Below are 21,992 nucleotides of genomic sequence, written 5' to 3'. Positions count from 1 at the left end.
TCACCCAAAGTATACTTTTTAAAAAAATTATTCACTATATCAAGAGACTATGGATTTAATTCTCTTTATAAGGTAAATGCCCATGTACACATATGTTTGTAAATCTGAAAATGAAAACACAAAAACAGACATGCAAAAAAAGTATAGCTGTAGAATTTTCAGCATTAAAAATATTACCTGAAGATCAGTGGAACATCTAACATATTTTAATTTTTAAATCCAAATTTAGTAATGATGATATTTCGTTTGTGGAAGGTTACACCTTTATTTACAATGTTGAGTAGTCTACATATAAAATCGATTTTTTCCTATAGAACTACAAATGTAGAATTCTCCATAAGCTATTGATTATCTTCTAAGAAACTACAAAATCATTTTCACCTTGACAGTGTTCTGAAAGTGTCAGAGTGTTTTTGTGCTAGCCTGAAATTTTCAGCAAAATGGAAAAAAAAAAACCAGAATGAAGAAAAGGGGAGATTTATGGAAGGAGACAACAAACGCACCTCTATATTTAGACATTTATCTCTAGTGATCAAGATTAGTAATTAAACAAAAGTAATGTGATTGTTGCTTTAAAATAAACACACTGATTGCATATCTTTGAACCTGATGATGAGAACTAATAGTAGATATTTCAGAAATCTGTTCTCAATTCTTAAAAAACAGTGAGCTATTAAATAATTATTCCTCAGTTTCTATATTAGGGTTTTCTGGACCTAATTATTACAATATCTGTATATACTCTTTAAGAAAAGGAATATATAAGTTAAAATATAAAATTCTGTACAGAACCTAGAAGTGGCTCATGCAATAAAGGGCCCTGGAGTTTAGACTTCATTAGTTTCTAGAACCCCATTCTTGGGGTTATTAATAAATAATAATTGACAAAGATTCTGTCCACATTATTAAGTAATCTCCCTTCAAGAGTGCCTGGAGGCTTGGTCAGTTAAGTGTCTGCTTTTGGCTCAGATCATGAGCCTGGAGTCCTGGGGTGAAGCCCCATATCAGTCTCTGCACTCAGTGGGGAAGCCTGCTTCTCCCTTTCCCTCAGCCCCTCCTGACTCCCACACACTCTCTCTCCTTCTCTCTCCTCTTAAATAAATAAATAAAATCTTAAAAAGATAAAATGAATACTCTCCCTTCAAAGACAAAATACTGCTTCAAAGTATTAATGTGTTGAGACCTACAAAACAAAGTTAAATATGAAAAAAATCTCCAGAAGAAATATACTGATTCACTATTTTAAAATACTATTATATTCTACTGAGTTTCAGTATTTAAAACAAAAGATTTATTTATTTATTCATGAGAGACACAGAGAGAGAGGTAGAGACACAGGCAGAAGGAGAAGCAGGTTCTATGCAGGGAGCCCGACATGGGACTCGATCCTGAGACTCCAGGATCATGCCCGGGCCAAAGACAGGCACTAACCACTGAGATACCCAGGGATCCCCTGAATTTTGGTCTCAAAAATGTTTAAGTATAATTATAAGTATAAAAAAATAATTAATATTATTTTATTAAAAATAAAATGTTTTAAGTATAATTATCTTATTAAGTATAAGAAAATATAATTAAGTATAATTATTTGACACAAATAATTATATACCAAATAATTATATACTCATTCAGAAGGTTAAGGGAAATAGGTCAATGTTGACATGATTTTAGCATTTTTTAAGGAATTTGCTCTTTTTTAAAAAGATTTTCTTTATTTGTGTGTATCTTAGAGAGAGAGTGCAAATGTGTGCAAGCTGGAGGAGGAGCTGAGGGCGAGAGAGAGAAAGAATCCCAAGCAGACTCTGCACTGAACATAAAGCCTGAACTGGTCTCCATCCCATGACCCTGAGATCATGACCTTGGGCAAAATCAAGAATTAGATACTCAACCGACTGAGCCACCCAGGTGCCCCTCACCTTTATTTTAATCTCTGCATTTTAATATATTACATATAAACTATAATTACTATCCAAATTGCCTGTATTATTTTGTGCTGTGGTTTTAAAATAGAATGCTAATAAAGCGGTAGAGTTCTACTGTCAAATATGGTAGCCATTCACCACATGTGGCTAAGTTTAAATGTCAACTAATAAAATCAAATTAAATTAAAAATTCAGTTCCTGAGTTGTTCTACCCAAATTACATAGCTACATGTGGCTAACTGATGGCTACCATATTTGGTAGCACATAGAACATTTCTATCATTGCAGAATTTACACTAAGCAGTGCTATTACAGAGGCTCTGCAAAATTGTCTCAGAAATCATCCCTAAATCATCTGTGGAAGTCTTCCACTAATTATTTCAAGATCTCCCAGACACTACCACCATATTGCTTTGATTTTGCAGCTTTATCTTTATCTACTATATACTCCTGGTTTTTATTTGCTTATTTTAAAAATAGTTTTGCGCTTAGAAAAATATGTGGTGCTCAGTAACCTTATACAATAACAAAATTAAGCATGCTTAAGAGGTAAAGTCTTCCATTTTGCTCAAATATTTAATTACAACATATTTTAAATATACAGAAACATTGAAAGAATAGTACAGAAGTCTCTATAAACCCTGCCAGTGTTTGAATTCTCCTTCCTCTGTAACTGAGAAAACCATAAACAGGAAATCATTAAAGATATTAAATATTTGGATAATAATCAAATCCAATAATTGATATCTACTGAACACACCCAGCAACTCAAGAATACACATTATTAATTTCAATTATTTCAAGTGCCCAAGGAACATTTACCAAATTAGAACAGAAATTCTGGGCCATAAAACACCCATGGTAAATTTCAAAAGGTTAAAAGGATACTAAATACATTCTCTTATTATAGTTACATTAAACTGTCAAGGAAGAAAAAGCATACACCTAGAAAATTACCAAATATTTGAAAATTAAGCATAATGCTTCTAAATAGCCTGTAAGTCAGGAAAGGACTTAAAAGAAAAAGTTATAAGATATTTCAAACTGAATATTAATAAAACTACAACATATCAACATGTGTGGGATGAAGATAATGCAGTGCTTAGATGGAAATTTGTAGCTTTAAATGCCTATCTTAGAAATAGGAATAGTATAACATCATTTGTCTAAGCCTTAAAATTATAAACTAGGAGAAAAAAAGCATATTAAAGCCCCAGAAATTTAAAAGAAGGAAATGATAAGAGACAAAAAAGCAATCATATAGAAAAAGGATAACTATTTCAAAAAGTTAACAAAGCCAAAAGTTTGTTCTTCAAAAATATTAATAAAATTGATAAACTAACCCTGAGTAATACGAATTCAAAAAACATAGGAAAAAGAGAAATTAATACTAGAGTTCCTAACAACATGAACTTTATGTGAAAAAAAAAAAAAGATAACTTAGATTAAATAGAAACAATCACAGGGATGCCTGGGTGGCTCAGCAGTTGAGCATCTACCTTTGACTCAGGCCGTGATCCTGGAGTTCTGGGATCAAGTCTCACATCAGGCTCCCTGCATGGAGCCTGCTTCTCCCTCTGCCTATGTCTCTGCCTCTCTCTCTGTGTCTCTCATGAATTAATAAATAAAATCTTTAAAAAAATAGAAACAATTACAAAATAATTTGCCTTACCAAAACTGAAAGTGGAAGAGAATGAAAATCTAAACACCATTCTTTAAAATTTAAAAAAAAAAAAGTTTTGTATTATAAACCTTTTCCACAAATAAATATTGAGATGCATGATTTCCCTGGGAAAAAAATCTATCAATCTCTTAAATAATAAATAACACCACTGTAACATGCACACATACTTTCAGAAAACAGCCAAGGAAGGTGTTCTTAACTTATAACAGGAAGGCAGAGCTAGCCAAATATTAAAATCTGGCACCACATTACACACACACACACACACACACACACACACACACACACACATGCGCACACGTCCCTCATGAACATAGACCCAAAAAGTCATAATAAATGTTGATTAAATAAAATCCAGCCATATATAAGAAGGATGATATGTCCATGATCAACTGTAACTTATCTGAATAGGTAAGTAAATAAATTTAATAAGCACATCAACATCTTGCCACCAAGAAAGCCAGGCCCAGATCTTTCTAGAACATGCATTCCCCTGTTCATTCTCCAGCCCACCAGCTGTGCAACCTGGTTAACAGCAAGTTTTGTCATTAGTCCAGCTTTCTGAGACTACATCACAACCTGGGATGAGAGTGAGGAGATGACTATTCTTGAATGAATAATTTCATTTGTGCCTTCAGAGCTCATTGCTTCCCTGCTTGGTTCAGTTCTGCATGGCTCTTATATTACTCCTGGGAGCTTAGCAGGACCCTGCTCCTTGGCCCTTCCAAAGGTATGAAGCCATTGGATTATCTGTACCAATGTCCCTCTTGGTTTAAACTATGTAGAGTTATTTGTTTCCTCAACCAAACTCTGTCTGATAGACTCATATTGGTATTTATATGTGAAAGCCAGATACTTCATACTTGCTTAAAAGCAATACAAAAATTTAATATAAACCTTGGCAGTTTTTTTGGGGGGGATTATTGTTTTAATGATTTCATCAATACATTCTGCATATTTGCCATGTTATAATGCACATACTCCATAAGAACATAAAACTTGTGGAAATTTCTAGGAATGCTAGAAAATGTTTGTTAATATTGATTATATATCTAGATTTAAAAATTTACATGACATTCAGCACTAGTCTCATTACCTTCTTTGGTGATCTTTGTATTCATAGACTCAAAGATCTTCAAATATGTTTAAATTTCCTCATCCTTAATCAAGTGCATGGATTTAATTGTTTAAAATCTGAAGGGAAAATGAAAATTAAACACCTTGTGGGGGTGGGGACATAGCATAATGAGAATGGAAGTTCACGGAATACAGGAATTTAAATAAGCATGATTTTTATGCTTCTTATTTGAGCTTGATGATTTCTGTTCCTGTGCCACTGGCATGCACTACCTCTATGACATGAGTGTCATTGTCTTTTTGTTTTTAACATTTTTCCTGCTACCACTTAATGTTACTGCCCCGTATTCTTTGGCTTTTGGTCTACTGTCCCATTTTTATTCATGTTACTTTGTACAGTTAACCCAATACCTTAAAGTCTAAAAGGAAATTTTCTGCTTTAAAATCAGTGAAATTTAAATAATGATCTATATAGGGGCTTCTGATTTGACTTGGTCAATTTCAGTCTACATTTATGATCCTGGCATATTTATTTAGGGTGATTCATTATATTCTTAAGATTGCTGAGTCTGAGTGATAAATTTTAGGGTCTCCCTCCTTACAATATGTTGCATGATCTAGAAGCTACTCACCTTCTCAAACTCTACTTCTACATGCATTTGTTCATATATATTGTTCAATTTAGCCATACCAGCCTATTCTTATTTTTTCTAAAACACCAAGATCATTTCTATCTCATGACCATAAGACCATGACCTGAGCCAAAATCAAGAGTCCAATGCTGAACCTACTGAGCCATCCAGGTCCCTCTCTGTCAAGGTATTTTCAAACATTCAGTATTCTGTGCCTGCAGTACACATACTTCAAATCTTGTTTTACTAATTAGGCTCATCCTCTAGGTCTTAGCTTATTATATATGAGTTCCATAGAAAGGCCTTCTTGAATAGTCAATCATAATTTGATCATTCCATATTTCTTTAATATGACTATCTGTGTATCTTAGTGAATAGCTGCATATTTATTCTTCATTAATTTATTTCCTCTAGTACTTGTGAACTTGAGATTGTCAGAAGAAATCATAACTATTTCATACGCCACTGTTTGCATAGTGCTTAGAAGAGTTCCTGGAACATACAGATATTTGGTATTTAACTAAATGAAAGATAACCCTACCAAAAAGATGATCATCTAGATAATCTACTCCTCCAGATGGTTTCACCCACAAAAACTAACGTTTAAAATAAATTCATAAAAATCTGATTATATAAGCCGATTATTAGAAACTACTTCATAAGAATAGTGCAAATGATGATAATTCTCTAAAAGATTGTAGTCTTGGGCTTTATATATTCTTAAGGCTTTGTGTGAGGAAATACCTGGAGGGAAGACAATGATACAATCTATTTGTGCTAACTTCCAAACTTTTATATTTGTGATTATTATTACCTTGATTCTGATAGAGTAGTATGTTATTACTCTTTATTTGACATCATGCTATAAGATATGACTATGAAATTGTGAGACATTAAAAAAATACCTGAATCGTCCAAAATAGTTTTACGTTTCTTCATTAGTGAGAGTAATAATTTTAAACTGACATTGCAATTTCAGTGGTGTTTATGTGAAACCCAAATGAGAGAGGGTTTACAGATAGAATTAATAAGAGAAATTGGTCACAGCAAGTATAGATGACTATTGATTCCTAAAGTTGTTTTCAGTTCTCCAGGTCATTCCACTCCAGTGCCCACCTACATATGCTATTGCTCTTGCTTTGGACTTTGGCCGCCCTGTGGTCATATCTCTAAGGATCTGTTTTCTGCTGGATTATATGTTCAGGAATTGAATTCTAAATGCCACAGCTACTAAGGGTTAACTTTTCCAACTTTGTCAGGAATTCCATATGAATTTTCAAGGAAACTCTTGAATATAATACTGTGACACAAAGTTGTGATTCAGATTTTCATCCTTTTCCAAGTATCCAACAAGTGGTAAGGAGCATCCATGTGCTGGTTCATTGGTTGTAGTTATTTGCTTGTCGCATCAACATGCATATGAAGCTTAACTTTGAAGTTTACGTGGCTTGAAAACACACCCAGGTACATAAAGTACATGCACATGCAAACATGTAATGTACTGTAGTGCAAGTATCACTAAATTTAAGGCAGGGTATCTGGAGTTTAGTTTGGTTTCACCACCCTCTCAATGTGTGCCCTTGGATATGTTCTGGAATAAACTTTTTGTATCAAAAATAAAAGGTAAGTGTCACAACTACTGAAAATGATTATTGTAGACATCAAATAAGAGAATACTAGCAAAAACTATTGGGAGATTATAGCATATTAATGCATCATTATATATATATATATATATATATATATATATATATATATTTCCCACTAATATTTTAAGAACAAATATGTTAATATGAATGTTACACAGACCGTTTATCACCTAATGGTGCATAGCTATGAAATCGAAGCAAAACTTTTACAGTTTTGAGGTAAATATCACAATATGTACTACCACATGATAGCTTTTACATAATTTGCAAAACTCTTATTTTCCTTTTTAGCATATAACTATTTGAAATGCATAATATACTTTCAAATGTTTCCTATGTAAAGAAATGATTTCTCTAAGAATTCATACTATTTGTCATGTTCAAATGGTATTTCCTGGGGAAAGGGGGATGGGAAACAAGTGCTTACTGGGTGTAGGGTTTCTTTTTAGGGTAATCAAAATGTTTTGGAACTAGATAGAGATGACGGTTCCATACCTTTTTGAATGTATTAAATGCCACTGAATTGTTTGTGTTAAAATAGTTAGTTTATGAGTGTGAAGTACCTCAACTTTAAAAACTGTGAAAAGGAATTAAGAATATAATTTATAAATATTTCTTAAATCTAAGGAAACTCCAAAAGAAAAAAAAGGGGGGGGGGGGGTGGCAGGGGATGACTGGGTAGTTCAGTGATTGAGCATCTGCCTTTGGCTTAGAGTGTGATCCCAGGATTCTGGGATTCTCCTTGTGAGGAGCCTGCTTCTCCTCTGCCTATGTCCCTAACTCTCTCATGAATAAAGAATTAAAAAATAAATCTAAGGGAATTGCTCCTTCCACAATCACTGGATAACAAATGACATCATCTCACCTAAATTTTATAAAACAGTAGTTTACCCTGTTTTAATACTAGGTATTATATCTATTATAATACTCCTACTTTTTCATACTAAGAAAAGTTCAGTTTTTCCAGAACACTTGGAGAACTTCTAAATGATATAAATATTTAGCTTGAAGCTAAATTTTATATCATCATAATTAAAATTCTACAGATCTAAATACTGTCTCCAATGTTATGTGCAATCTTCTAATTTCCCTCCTTTTGTTAGTCTGATTTCTATATTGAATATTAAAGAGAATTTGTATAATAAAAGTAACTAGGAATCTCCTTTCTCTGTGTTTTGCAGCAGTATGTTTTCCTTAGTAATTTGTATAGACTTTAACTTTGGCAGTGTTGACAATTATTTCTTATTTGGTTGGGTAATGACAATAATTGCCAAATACTTAGTTGACTATCAGTAGCTTAGTTTTACATGAGAGTTTCTTTCTGCCCTTTGTTATGCCCCACAGGCCATTAGTATATAATTGCTATTTTACAAAACATTCTGTTTTAAAATTCAATTGACTCCTTTGTTATAATTTTAGTAGTTTAAAGGTCTGTGAGATACTGCTAAAGATATGTTGCATAATGGATGTTTATATCTTTTAGTAAAATGTTTTACTTTTTAATTAGCCTACTATTAAGAAAGTGAGGGGCTTTTATGGTTTCAATGACCTGATTCTTCAACAAATTAATAGCTTCAGAAAATAAGAGAGATTATTTAAAAATGAAGATGATGTAAGATATATTTCATCTAATTTTAATATGTAGACCATTTCTTGTATCCTAATTCAAATAGACATGCATTTTTAATACAATGGAAACTGTGATTATGAACTGAATATAGATAAAATTAACAAATTATTTTAGTACTTGTGTGAATGAGAGTACCACAGCGTGTACATTAAAAGTTCTTGTTTTTCAGAGACTTTGTCTTAGACAACTGAATATTACATGCTGATATATTCTTTAAAATATCCCAATAAGGATACTTGGGTGGCTCAGGGGTTGAGCATCTGCCTTAGGCCCAGGTCGTGATCCCAGGTCCTGGGATGGAGGTCTGCATTGAGCTTCCTGCGAGGAGCCTCCTTCTCCCTCTGTCTGTGTCTCTGCCTCTCTCTCTGTGTCCCTCATGAATGAATAAATAAAATCTTTTAAATACATAAATAAATAAATAACCCCAATAAAAATAAACTAACCAAATAAATTAACTAAATGAAATAGGTAAACAGATGAACAATATGCTATCTAACTAAATATTTAAGAGTGAATGTGTGGATGAATAAAAATGACAAAAATGCCCATCAAATTGTTGATACTTGCTAAAGTGGTTGATGTGTAGCTAGGATTTACTATATTTTTCTCTCTGCCAAGGGTCCCAAGAGAATTGAAAAAAAAAAAAAGTCACACATGCCTGTTGTTCCTCCCTATCTTTTTTGTCAAACACATATTACCATCCAAATAACCAAAGAGTGCAAAACTACAAGAATAACTCCTTTATTTTCTAATACTCTTGTTTGATGGCCTAGTCTCAAAACTAGTTGAAATTTGGCTGACCCCTCTTGCTACGACTATAATTTTCTTCCCCAAAGTAGAATTCTCCTTTAGAATCATTCTCAAATTACATCATTCTGAATAAAAGCTAATACCTAAAAGCAATCTTACTGATTTTTCTCATTTATTCAGTTGTTGTTTGACAAAATCTGTGATAAAAAAGCTAAACAGACAAAAATTATCTTTAAATTTAATCAAATGAATTTGATATCTATTAAAATGATGGTGATTTTTTAAATTTAAGTGATTAATATCTTCCATTACATTAATAGGTATAAAGGTATCAAGCATATTAGCAACCCTGAAAAAAATTTTACTTGTTTATGAGTCACCAGTATTTGTAACACACTTTATTTATCAATATTCTGTCCATACTAGATTCTTATATATTTGAAAAAAAACACATAGTGGGAAAATTTGTTTCAGCATGTAATGAGCTCAGGGTAAAACCATGTTTGGAAGAATTCAGGGTTTTATTAACCCTAAAAATGTCTTTATATCTATTTTACTTTTTTATAAATATAAAAAAGTAAAAATGGTAAGCTCATACACACATGCCATACAGTTCACCCACTATAATGTACATTTCAAAGAATTCAGTTAATTTACACAGTATGCACTCATCATCAAAATCTAGCTTAAGAATATTTCCGTCATGACAAAATATTTCCCAATATCAGTTTAACTAAGTGACTAAAGTATTAGCTCTTACTTTTCTTTCAATATTATATGTCAAAAGATAATATCCTGGAGGATTTCAAAGCTTTGAAACTTGTTTAGACTTGTTTATGGTCAATTTGGTCAGATAGCACACTGTGAATAATTTTAACTTTGTGCAATTTGTTGAAACTTGCTTTATGCCCCAGCAAATATTATCACTTTTGGTAAATGGTCTATGTTCACTTGAAATAAATATTCTTGAAAACTCAGTTGTCAGTCATGTCACAGGTCCTTTGACAATAATGTATATTTTTTTTCTGGGTGGTTTAAAGATGATGTTTTTGATATCTGGTTGTCTTACTATGATATATCTTGATATGTTTGTAATTATTTGGTTTATGACTTCTAGATAATCTTCAGTCCATGGATTGATGACCACGCTGCCCATTCTGCCCTATTAGCAGCAGTAGTATTAGAATCAGCTTTACTATATGGTTCATAAAAACAATAGCTTCATCTGACACCACATTTACTGAGCCTCAAGAAAAGATACAGGAGAGAAAAAAAGCAAAGATTGTTCAGTAATAGCAGCAGAGCAATGATCTCCTGACTCCCATGCATCTGATGCTCTAGTCATTCCGTATTGGCTGTGGATGTTCACAAGACTAGAGGCGGAGTGTCTGTCGATAATCTCAGCTCCAGAAACCCACGCATCATGAGATTTCTTTGGCTTAAGCACATAACCCACTCAGGGAAATGTGACTCACTCTCATTCCCCAGGCAAGCTGCAGTTTATCATTCTCAGTTACTCAATACTAAATGAAATATCTCAACAAGGAATTACAGGTGCTTGGTCTGGCATATGGTCTTTACTCAGATTCTCTTCCATCTTGTATAAAGTAGATACAGGGAAGCACTGAGCAGTTCCATGAGTAAAGGTCATACAAAGTATTCAAACATGAGCAAAAGATTCATGCATCCCGAGACCATAATAAAAATCTTAGAAACTTCTTCTAATATGTTCCTTCCATTTTACTCCCATTTTACTCCTAAACCACTCATCAAGGATTACCTTAATATCCTTGCTACAGCTTATCCAGAAATGAGACAAACAGGGGGATTCCTGGGTGGCTCAGTGGTTTGGTGCCTGCCTTTGGCTGGGGGCATGATCCTGGAGACCTGGGATCGAGTACCCCGTCGGGCTCCCTGCATGAAGCCTGCTTCTCCCTCTGCCTGTGTCTCTGCCTCCCTCTCTCTCTCTTTCTCTCTCTCCCTCTCTCCGTGTCACTCATGAATAAGTGAATAAAATCTTTATTTTTTTTAAATAAATAAACCTCTTAAGAAGAGAAGATTGCAGAGTTAACATTCTCTTATCAAACACATTAAACATGGCCATAGCCCTAATAAGCTTTCTGATAGTCCTTTAGCAACTACACTATTTTTCTTTTTAAAAAATATTTTATTTATTTATTCATGAGAGACAGAGAGAGAGAGAGAGAGAGTCAGAGACATAGAGGGAGAAGCAGGCTCCTTGTGGGGAGCCTGATGAAGGACTCGATTCCAGAACTGAAAGCAGACACTCAACCACTAAGCCACCCAGCCGTACCTAGACTATTTTTCATATAATTTTACCTACTATTACTTGCAGGTTTCTACAAGTGTTGATAAAAGCATTTAACTATATATAGGTGTAGCTTTACCAAAGCTAAATTTATTTCTTCCTTTTTCTGTTATTAGTCTCCATGTGTATCAGCTTGGATTTTAAGTCAGCTATTCAAAATGTGTGTTTTTCTTGGAGATCATTTTCCACAGACTTCATTTTTTATTTAATTATACGTTTTAACCAAAAATACTTTTTTAACCCTACAGAGTTATTGAAGTGTAAGTATAATGATTATTGCACCACGCATTAGTTAATAATAATGTATTTTATTTCTTCTTAGAAAACAAACAAACAAACAAACAAACAAAAATGCTCTTTCCCATATATTCTACATCTTCTGAGAGGTCTTAGAGCCTACTACCATGTAAACTCTGAGTTCCATCTTATCTGAGGGTATAACTATAAACAACCTGCAAAAAACATGCTTTCTTACTTTTTCTTTTTTAAGACTTATTTATTTGAGAGAGAGAGAGAGAGAGAGAGAGAGAGAAAGAGAGAGAGAGAGTGGGGTGTGGAGACAGAGGGAGAGGCAGACTCCCTGTGGAGCAGGGAGCCAGATACATGCAGGGTTGGATCCCAGGACACCAAGATCATGTCCTGAGCTTGAGCTGAAGGCAGACGTTTAACCGACTGAACCACCCAAGCATCCCAATATGTTTTCTTTGACAACATTTCCAGATATCACTGAGGAAGGCCACTCATCTGCCTTACATGGACTCAACACAATGTTGATCATTAATCTGAGTGTTTTAACCAATAGTATCAGGAAATATAAGTTTCTTTTAAATTTGGGGCACAGTGATAAAGAGGGTGCAGCTGTAAATAACACAATTGGTAGTGGTGATTTTGCATTATATGAGCTCACCACAGGATTCCACCAAAGTGAGGATGACCTCACTATCCTGAGATTTCAGCATTCCTAGCCATGTCCTTTAAATACATCACGGCACATTGTAATTAACATATTAAAATATTTTCTTTAATAAAGGTAAATACCCTCTTCAGGATTTTCGTGAGATTAATGAAGTGCTAGTTTTGAAATAGTTGTATTTAGCTTTGTCAGCCTTTTAGGTTGACTACCAAACATGTCCAATTTCCTAGAAATGAATGACAGTAGGGCCTCCATCTAGGACTTATCTTGTCATCATCATTGTGCCCAAACCTCCAGATAATAAATTTCCCTTTGGATCCACACAGTCAGTCTAGTTCCCAAGATCCCCAAGGCCCTGTGATTTGGGGCCAGTGTCGATTAAGTTAGTACAAGTGCTATGTCTATTGAATACCGTGGTATTGAAGCAATTTAGGTATAATGTATTTGCCTATTAGAATTGTGTCCCCCAGGAAATGTGTTGTCCTTCATACCTAGGAAATTGCCTGAACAGAATGTCATTCTGATTCACAGCAACACATGCATCAGATGTCGTATGCCAGTCAGAGTAAATCTAGTCAAGCTCAGAGGGAAGATTTATCTCCAGGCTGAATAGGAACCAATATTATAAAAATAATAAAAAAATATATAACCCAGATGAAAATTTCCACACTGCTGTATGCAAGTGAAATATCACAGGACACAGATTGATGTCTTTCCTTCACTTCATCAAAGTATACTTGTCAGGGAAATTTCATAGCTTGAATTTATTCAATTCTTCTCAGAGGATAACAAATCAGGGATGTCTTTGGGAATTGGCCATGGATTGCTACCACAACTGAGAGAAACAAGTGTAAATATCCTTTTATTCTGATAGGAGTTCTTTGAAGAGAGTGATGGTACCCTTTCTCAGCATCATTTTCCATTTATGGGCTTCATTACTGCCTGTGACAATTTCTCCTCTTTCTCCATTTATTACCTATTATTATGTAGACTTGATATTCTGAATGGGAGTCTTTGAGCCATCCATACTGGCTACCCACAGAGTAAGTTTCAGGAATAGACCCACCAGAATTTCCTTTTTGGTTTGGTCTCGAGAAGGATTTCTTTTGGAAAAATAAAATACTAATAGGATTGTCTTTACTACTGGGAATTTGGGTGCATATATCATTAGGTCTAGTTTGGGCTCTAAAGGGAAGTAATTCTTTAACCTATTGTTGTGTTATTCTGAGGAATTAAAATACTGTCCTGAGCAAAAGCCTCCCTCTGCCAGGATAGTTAAGTGCAGTCTGACACCTGGTTCAATGTTATCTGGCAAGGGAATGGCCAATTTTTGTGATGTAGGAGAGACAGAGAATTTTATGATCTCCTGATTTCCTCAACATATGCCCCCATTCTTACCAACACATATGAAACCTTTCCAAAGAATTTTCCATTTACTATTCTTCATATTTAAATGAAGCACACATTTGTCCAGTCCAGGCAGCGAGTACTTCATTCCCTTATCATCCTCCTTCATAGTTACTATGGCAATGTAGCAAATTACTTCCAAGCTTCCCTCAAAACTGTGAGAAAAATACCTGAGCACAAAAAACAATCTATTTATTACATCCTTGGATATCACTGGAAGACTCCAAGCGTACAGGCATTTGAAGGCTCGCTAATTAACACACATGTCTGAAGGGAGATGCTGACTCACAGTGAGAAGGACCTTATTTACTTACTATCTGGGCGAATCCATGTGGACTTTCCATGTTGACTTCCTCATAGACAGGTGTTTGGGTTTCAAGGGCAACTACCTTTAGAGTAAGGAAGGTAGAAAGCTAATCCTTTTTATGACTTATCCTCAAAAGTCATATAGTATCCTTTTTGCTGTCCTCTAAGGGTCTAAGCAGTCCGTATGGCCAACCTCAGTTTCAACGGGAGGGAATATAGGCCCCACCTCTCCATGAAAGCAATGCCAGTAACAGCAAAAGTAGAGGATATGCGATGGAAAAGGGAAGAGGAGACTAAAGAATTGTGGAAATCAATGAAACCCTAAGAATAGGTAATTGGAATTCAAGAATATGAGAGAGGAAACAGAAAGCCAATATTTGAAATGGTAATGGATATGCATTTCTAAAATCCAATGGAAGATACTAGAAAGGATGGATGCATAGTCTGGTAGTCTTTCCTCTAACCTCAGGGATACCTTAATATTTGACTCTTGATTAAATTCACCTTGCAACATTAACTCAAGGAACTATTAGGAATTTGATTAAATTGGATCAATGAGAACTGAGAATCCAGCCCAGGGCTATGTACTGAGCATCTGTATCTCATTGTCAACATTGTTTATCAAGTAATGAATAACTGGATAGTATGAGATGCAGCTGCACTGGAAAATGGACATTATTATGTATTTCTTGAGAATTTTTTAGCTAGCTGGTCACATAGCCTTAAGGGAATAATGTGACCAGCTAGGGTAATCACTAAAGGGAAACCATAGCTGTTTTGAGCTTGCCTCTTCCTCAAACAATTATGTTCATCTTTTATAATTACACAGATCTTAAGGGCAGAATATCTGGGTCTTTGGAAATAGAGACTAGTTGTAATAGACTTTAGCCATGCTGGTTTTGGTTCCCTTACTCTCAGAAAAAGAGAATATCCTCTCTTGACTTTTTGGTAAATAAACTTGATATGGAAAGGCAAAGTAAACAAAATCAAATAAAGAAGTAGTTGAAATATATTTGAAACCGTGGCAAGAAGGATAATGCCTCCCTCCAACATGCTATGTGTTAATCCTGAAAATCTGTGCATGTGTTACTTTGAATGGCAAAAGAATTGCAGACATGATTAAGTTAAGGACCTTGAGATTTTCCTGAATTATCTGAGTGGACAGAATGTAATCACAAGAGTGCTTACAAGAGGAAAGTAGGAGGTCCAGGGTCAGAGAAAGAAATATGGTAGAAGCAGAAGTTGGTTGGAATGAAGTGGCCAGGAGCCAAGGAATGCAGGCAGCCTCCAGAAACTGTGAAAAGGCAGTAAATGGATTCTTTCCTAGAATCCCTTGAATGAATATAGCTCTACTGACACCTTAGTTTTAGCCCCATAAGATCCATTTGTGGCATTCTGGCTTCCAAGAATATAAGATAATAAAATTAAATTGTTTTAAGCCACTAAATTTGTGGCAATTTGTTACAACTATAAAAACACTTATAGGTACCAGCAATATAAGAAGGAATATACAGTGATGAGTAAAGAGGAAAGTCAAATGATATGCCCATTATCTTTTTTTTTTTTTTTTTAGATTTTATTTATTTATTCGTGAGAGACACACACAATGAGAGGCAGAGACACAGGCAGAGGGAGAAGCAGGCTCCATGCAGGGAGCCGGACACAGGACTCAATCCCGGGTCTCCAGGATCAGGCCCTGGACTGAAGGTGGTGCTAAACCGCTGAGCCACAGGGGCCGCCCAATATGCCCATTATGTAAGCAATAATAGAAGCAATGATACAGGTTGCCTTCCCCCTTTGCATGAACCTTATTCAGTTCTCTTTTTAAGAGTGCAAGAGACCATACTGGAACCTGGCTAAACTGCTACTAGGCAAATAAAGTCTTTAATGGTATTAACAAAGTTTGAATCATTCAAAAGAAGGAGGATGGTTGACATAAAAATAATGATAATAATGGCAATAAGAAAGAAGTAAACTGAATGGCAAAGGAAGATTAAATCAATTATGGGGTGATTAAAAAAGAGAGGACTGACATGGTTCCTACAAAAAGCTAGTGACATATTGTTGCCATCTGAATAGTTGAAAACCAACCCCTGGCCAGGCACCACAGCAGCTAAAAGAACCTGTCAAGTATGTTCCCTTCATCTTTTTGGATACATTTAATTACATTAATGTTAAAGGAGATTAAAACAAACAAAACACCAAGATATTAGAACAGGCTACTGAATAAACTCAATCCTTCAACATGCTGGTGGTAAAAGATGAATGATTTGAAGAACAATATCATTTTACCAAATTTCCAGGTGGGGATCCACAGCTGATTGCTATAGTTAAAGTTAAATAGCCCGGAGTAGAAAACACAAATTTTGGAAGGAATAGATTTTGATGCATACCATAGTGGAAAAATATACTAAAATGAATCCTGGAAGGTAAAATCTCACAAGGGTAGCAGTGTTATGGTGAAACTATAGCTTAACCTGTATGATTGAAGGGTACAGGATGCCTAAATGGAATGAATGAGTCTATAAATGGGAGCAACTATTATTGGTGGCTTATAGTTGGATGTTGGGCAAGTCTGGACTCTGTCTTATTGTTATGCTAAATAGGAACTTTGAAACTTTTGAAAGCAGAAAGGTTGTATTCAGACAAAGGATGGCAGAAGTAGGCATACTAGACCCAAAATATGTCCACTTGCAAGAGTCTCCCCTGGCCTCTAAGAAAAACTAAATGGTTCCTGAAAAGTAAATGCTCACTCTGATGGCATGAATTACATACTTTCTCTAATAGCATCTGCTGCCAGGTATGATGACAGGCTAAAGTATAAAATTGACTGTTAGGCTGTCATAGAGTTGGCTAAGGTTTCCTTTTATGTTCTATCTCAATTTTGAAGAAAGCTAAGCACATATCCTTCTTTTTTCTTTCTTTTCCTTTCCTTTCCTCCCTTGCCCCCCTCCCCACCCCACTGCCTTTTGGTTGAGTTCATTCACTATTCTTTCCTTAGGGCATCTGAATTTTCCAGTGTACTGTTACATCCTTATGATATGGGAAGTATAGACTTGATTCATTATATTGATTATATCACAGCATTGTCTTTTGCAGAAAAGGTAGCTAAGATATTTTGGAAATGGAATAGCATATATGACTGATTGTTATAGCATATGTACAATATATAATGGGATACATAAGTAACAGTAAATTAAGCCACCTAAAGTATAGGGCCCAAATGATTCTTTCAAATTATTAGAATAGCTTGAGCATGGCCCAGAAAAGACATTCCACAAATAATATGATATGCAGACGTACTACCGCATTCTTCTAACAATAAAGTACTATAACACTATATGAAACTTGTTAGATTTTCATGGACACATATACATATGTGTATAAATGTTAACATTTATACAAAAAGTTACCAGAAATGAATCTGAATTTGTCTGGGGTTCAGAACAAAAAGAGTTGTTTGGAAGAGTTGCAGTACCAGCAGTGCCATTTGGGAAATCTGATGCTAAAGCAGGAACATGTCATCAATGATGATTAGGTGGCTATTATCTTATCTGTGAGCTGTTTGTAGCCTTCCCTCTTAGAATCAATAGAATCATAGAAAAAAGTCACATCTTGTTTGCTGAATGGACTAAAACCTATAAGTTTTCCAAAAAAGGAAGCTAGTTTACCAATGGAATCTCCCAAATCTCATTTCCACATTTTACTTGGAAATCTATTACCATTTTGCCTGTAGAAGTTAAAAAGTGAGACTTGAAAATAGGCAGTATTGGAGAAAGCATATGTGGTTGTACAGGGACACGTAGAACCTTGTCCCCAGGTGGTGATACTTGGATATCTAAAAGAAGATGACATGACTGAAGATCTTTTCTTATTGCCAAGCAAATGGACCCTCCTCAAATGGATAAATTAAAGCAGGTCTCCAATGAGAACACAACTGTAGACATTTCTGTGGAGAATATGAAGGGAGAATTACATTTGGCTATGTAGCTTCCTCCAACTCCAGAAAAAAAAAAAAAAGAAAAAAAAACAGTTGCTGATTCAGATGTGGTTTAGAATTCAAAAGTAATCTGCTTCTGATCCTTGGAGGTTGTTATTTGGATTTATGGAAGGATAAGGCTTAGAGGTACTTGGGCTATATAATACCAGCAGAACAACACATTCCTTAATCACAAACTACAGCTCCTAATGCAGTAAAATACAAAAATAACAAAGAAATGGGGTGCCTAGGTGGCTCCGGTGGTTAAGTGTCCGACTCGATGTCAGCTCAGGTCTCGAGTTCAGGGTTATGAATTCAGGCGTCCATGCTGTGTGTGGAGCCTCCGTGATAATCATCATCATCATCATCATCATCATCATCATCATCATCATCAAGAAATGATCTACAGATGACTTTGGAAAAGAATCTTGGAGGAAAATTTTCAGGATATAGTTGGTAGGAGCCCCAGGTGGCTTCAAATGGGTCCTGAGAAGACACAGCTCTATTCAGGTGCTGCTTATCCTCTAACTAAAATAACACCTGAGAAAGCTGTTATAGCATAATGAGTCAACAATTCTATAAATTACTCAGTGCTTGTGAAAAGAGATATAGTCCTCATGAGTGTGTGTTTTTTTTTTGTTGTTTTTTTTTTTTTGTCTTTAGGTGTTTTTTTTTCTGATGAAATATGTCAAAGCAAAGTGTTTATATTAGAACAATGAGTTGTTGCTATTTAAAGAATAGCAAAAGAAAAAAGTTTTATCTCATTTGATTGTAAAACAACTATCCCCTAATAATAATATGTACTATATACAATATTTCAATTTAGAAGCATTATTCATAGTCATATTTTACCTAAAAGTCTTATTAAATAAAAATGAGCTTCTTTTCTTCTTAATTCTTGGATTTGATTCCTAATAAAAAGTCACATCTTAATTTTTTTTCTTATACCATAGTATTCATTGTCTCTAATACGTCTTATCTTTAGCCTCTTATTGTGTAAATCATAAGTACTATATTGAAAAATATTTTAAATTATTTTTTCTAATGTGGCCAATACAGCATTTTTATTACTCTTAATATTGTTACTCTTAATTACTCTTAATATTGTTAATATTATTGTTACTAATTTCTGACCACCAAGAAAAGGAAGCTGAATCAAATATTGAGTAATTAAAATGCCTTCCCACCTTGACCAGTCTAATCAACCCCAAGACCAAATGTCCAGGTTTTTTTTTTTTTTTTAAGTAAACCATATTGAGTTAGAATTGAACCACAGGACTGTGTTGTGATATTGTGGCCCTTGAATAAATTCACAGCATCTTCCTTGCAACAGGAAAAGTTTAGTCATATGTTCTGACTGAAAATGGGGCATACAAAAGTCCCAGTGTGGGCTATTATCTGATCCATTATGATGGCAGGTCTTTTGTTAAAAGTTGATTTGTAGGCTAATTTTGAAATTGTTAGAATGGATTATTTCTGTATGTTATCCAAAAGTGGCCTTGGGCTATTAGAAATTATGGCAGCATAATTATTATCACAGGGAGATATATTTTGTTTGCCTGAATTCTGTTTCTGGCTCTCTTTGTGGATATTCAAATTAGTGTCACCTCTAGTATTAAATAGCACGTGTGGATATTTTATGTGTCAATTAAAAGGTAAAACAACGATTATTAAATGATCAAGTTATTTGATCAATAGGCATTCAGATTGTATGGACTGAGAAATCATAATATGATAATACACTTCGATTTTCCTGGTTTAAAGAAATGTCCTTAACATCTTTGATAATTTTAATCACTATAGATGTCTGTCTGTTGTATTAGTAAATGTATGTGCAGGAAACTCCCAGCACATATTATTTCTCCTTAGTATCTCATTCTAGAATTTTAGTACCTAATCATGGAATTTTTGTTTCTTTGCTTTGGTAACACAGGCCACTTTAGCAGATACTGCAATAAATATATAAAAATGATGTACTTATAATATAGTTAGTGAATAGAAATTTTGAATAAAAGTAGCCATTTAATGTCTTCCCACTTATTATTCCAAAGAAAAATTTCTTGACCCCAAAGATCATAACTAGTTATGAACAATAAAACAATTTTTATATTAATTATCTCTCAAGTACTATTTCTAGGTGTATACCATAGCCTCTGCATATGAAATCAATAAAATTAAAAAATAGTCTTCCTCTCTCATTGACTACCTTCATCTGCTTTTTGACTTATATTTTTTAGATTGGAGTAATTGCTCCCAGATTTTTTGAAGCTATGCTAATTACATACAAAAGTTCATCATAATCATCATCAATTAATAATCTGTCCTGGCTCCTTCAAATCCACTATTGTTATACATTGTCAGAAATGAGAGCTTTCTCTATACAAGATGAGTATAGAGAGAGCAAGGGTATGAGTTTCTTCATTCTGAAAGTGGTTATTTTATATAAAGGTATGGAGAAAGAATGAAAAGCAGATCATTATTATCGTGGAAGGCTTATTGTGCTATTGTGGAAATTTTTTCTCAGACACTAAACTGAAACAAAGAAAATCAAATGTAGTGATTTATCTAACACATGGAATGTCCAAAATATAACATAGTTTAGCACCCCAACTGAGGTATAAAGAGTATTCATTTCACTAGATTAAACAGTAATATGCTGAACTGTCATAAGAAAACCTCCCTGACTAAATTAAAAAGAAAGGCATAAACACAAAAATTTGAGATTAGTTTAATTTATTAGATTAATAAATAATCAGATTTATTTATTTATTTATAGATTTATTTATTATTCATAATAATTGGATTAATTTATTAAATTGCTTCTGGTGGCAAGTAATAGAAAAACTGAAAAAAATAAGGTGAAAGAGGGTATTTACTGCCTGGAACAAAACAATGAGAAGAGACTTTTTTATTATTATCACAATAACAACAATCTCTTCTTGTGAATTCTTTAAGGCCTACTAGCATGGTTAGTTATACCCTGAAGGATATTGACGGTGATCAACACTATTTACACTCCTTGGGAAAGGCTCTAACAGCTCAAATCCAAAACATACTGGATTGGGGAATCAGAGGGCAAGTAAGATACTGGGATCCAGGAGGCCACAAGCACGAAAAGGCTTGGTACCTGAGTGACGAGGAGATGGGCCAAGGTGCAGAAACTACTAGCTGAAGAAGTCTGCCTGCATTTGACATCAAGGTCAAGACCAGCCTAGCAGGAGAAGACCAGCTATTAGCTTCAGGTGGCCAAGGCTAAGGAAATCAGAGTAGCAGGTACTGGAATGGACAGTGGAACAGGCCCACCAGGTGGCAGTGCAGGAGCAGAAAATAACCCCGGGAAAGACCTAGAGGAAGCCACCAGAAGCCTAGCATGACAAGCAGGAGGCCCAGCCAAAGCAGAGGAGTCCCAGCTGATTATGCCAGAGGCAAATGAGTGCCCAGATATGTGAGAAGTCCAAAGCCTTTGCTATAGAGGTAGAAGACCCCAGGTACCTGGGTGGCTCAGTCTGTTAAGCATCCTGCTCTTGTTTTCTGCTTAGGTCACGATCTCAGGGTTGTGAGATTGAGCTTTGTGTTGAGCCCATGTGGGGGCTTTGTGCTGGATGTGGAGCCTGGGAGGAGGAGGAGGAGGAGGAGGACGGGACCTGGGTGGAAGCTGAACAGATAGCCAAGAAGGCAAAAGCATTTCACTGCACTAGAAGGCTGCTCAGCTGG

At 34.8% G+C, this 21,992-nt stretch overlaps 1 pseudogene; it reads left to right on the top strand.

Annotated features, from left to right (window-relative positions):
- LOC112910948 (zinc finger and BTB domain-containing protein 39-like) overlaps positions 1-21,450 on the top strand; it is a 50,818-nt pseudogene extending 29,368 nt beyond the window's left edge.
- The last annotated feature ends 542 nt before the right edge of the window (positions 21,451-21,992 follow it).

The sequence above is a fragment of the Vulpes vulpes genome, chromosome 6 (assembly GCF_048418805.1).
Source record: "Vulpes vulpes isolate BD-2025 chromosome 6, VulVul3, whole genome shotgun sequence".
NCBI classification, from domain to species: domain Eukaryota; kingdom Metazoa; phylum Chordata; class Mammalia; order Carnivora; family Canidae; genus Vulpes; species Vulpes vulpes.
This window is presented reverse-complemented; position numbering and strand designations above follow the sequence as displayed.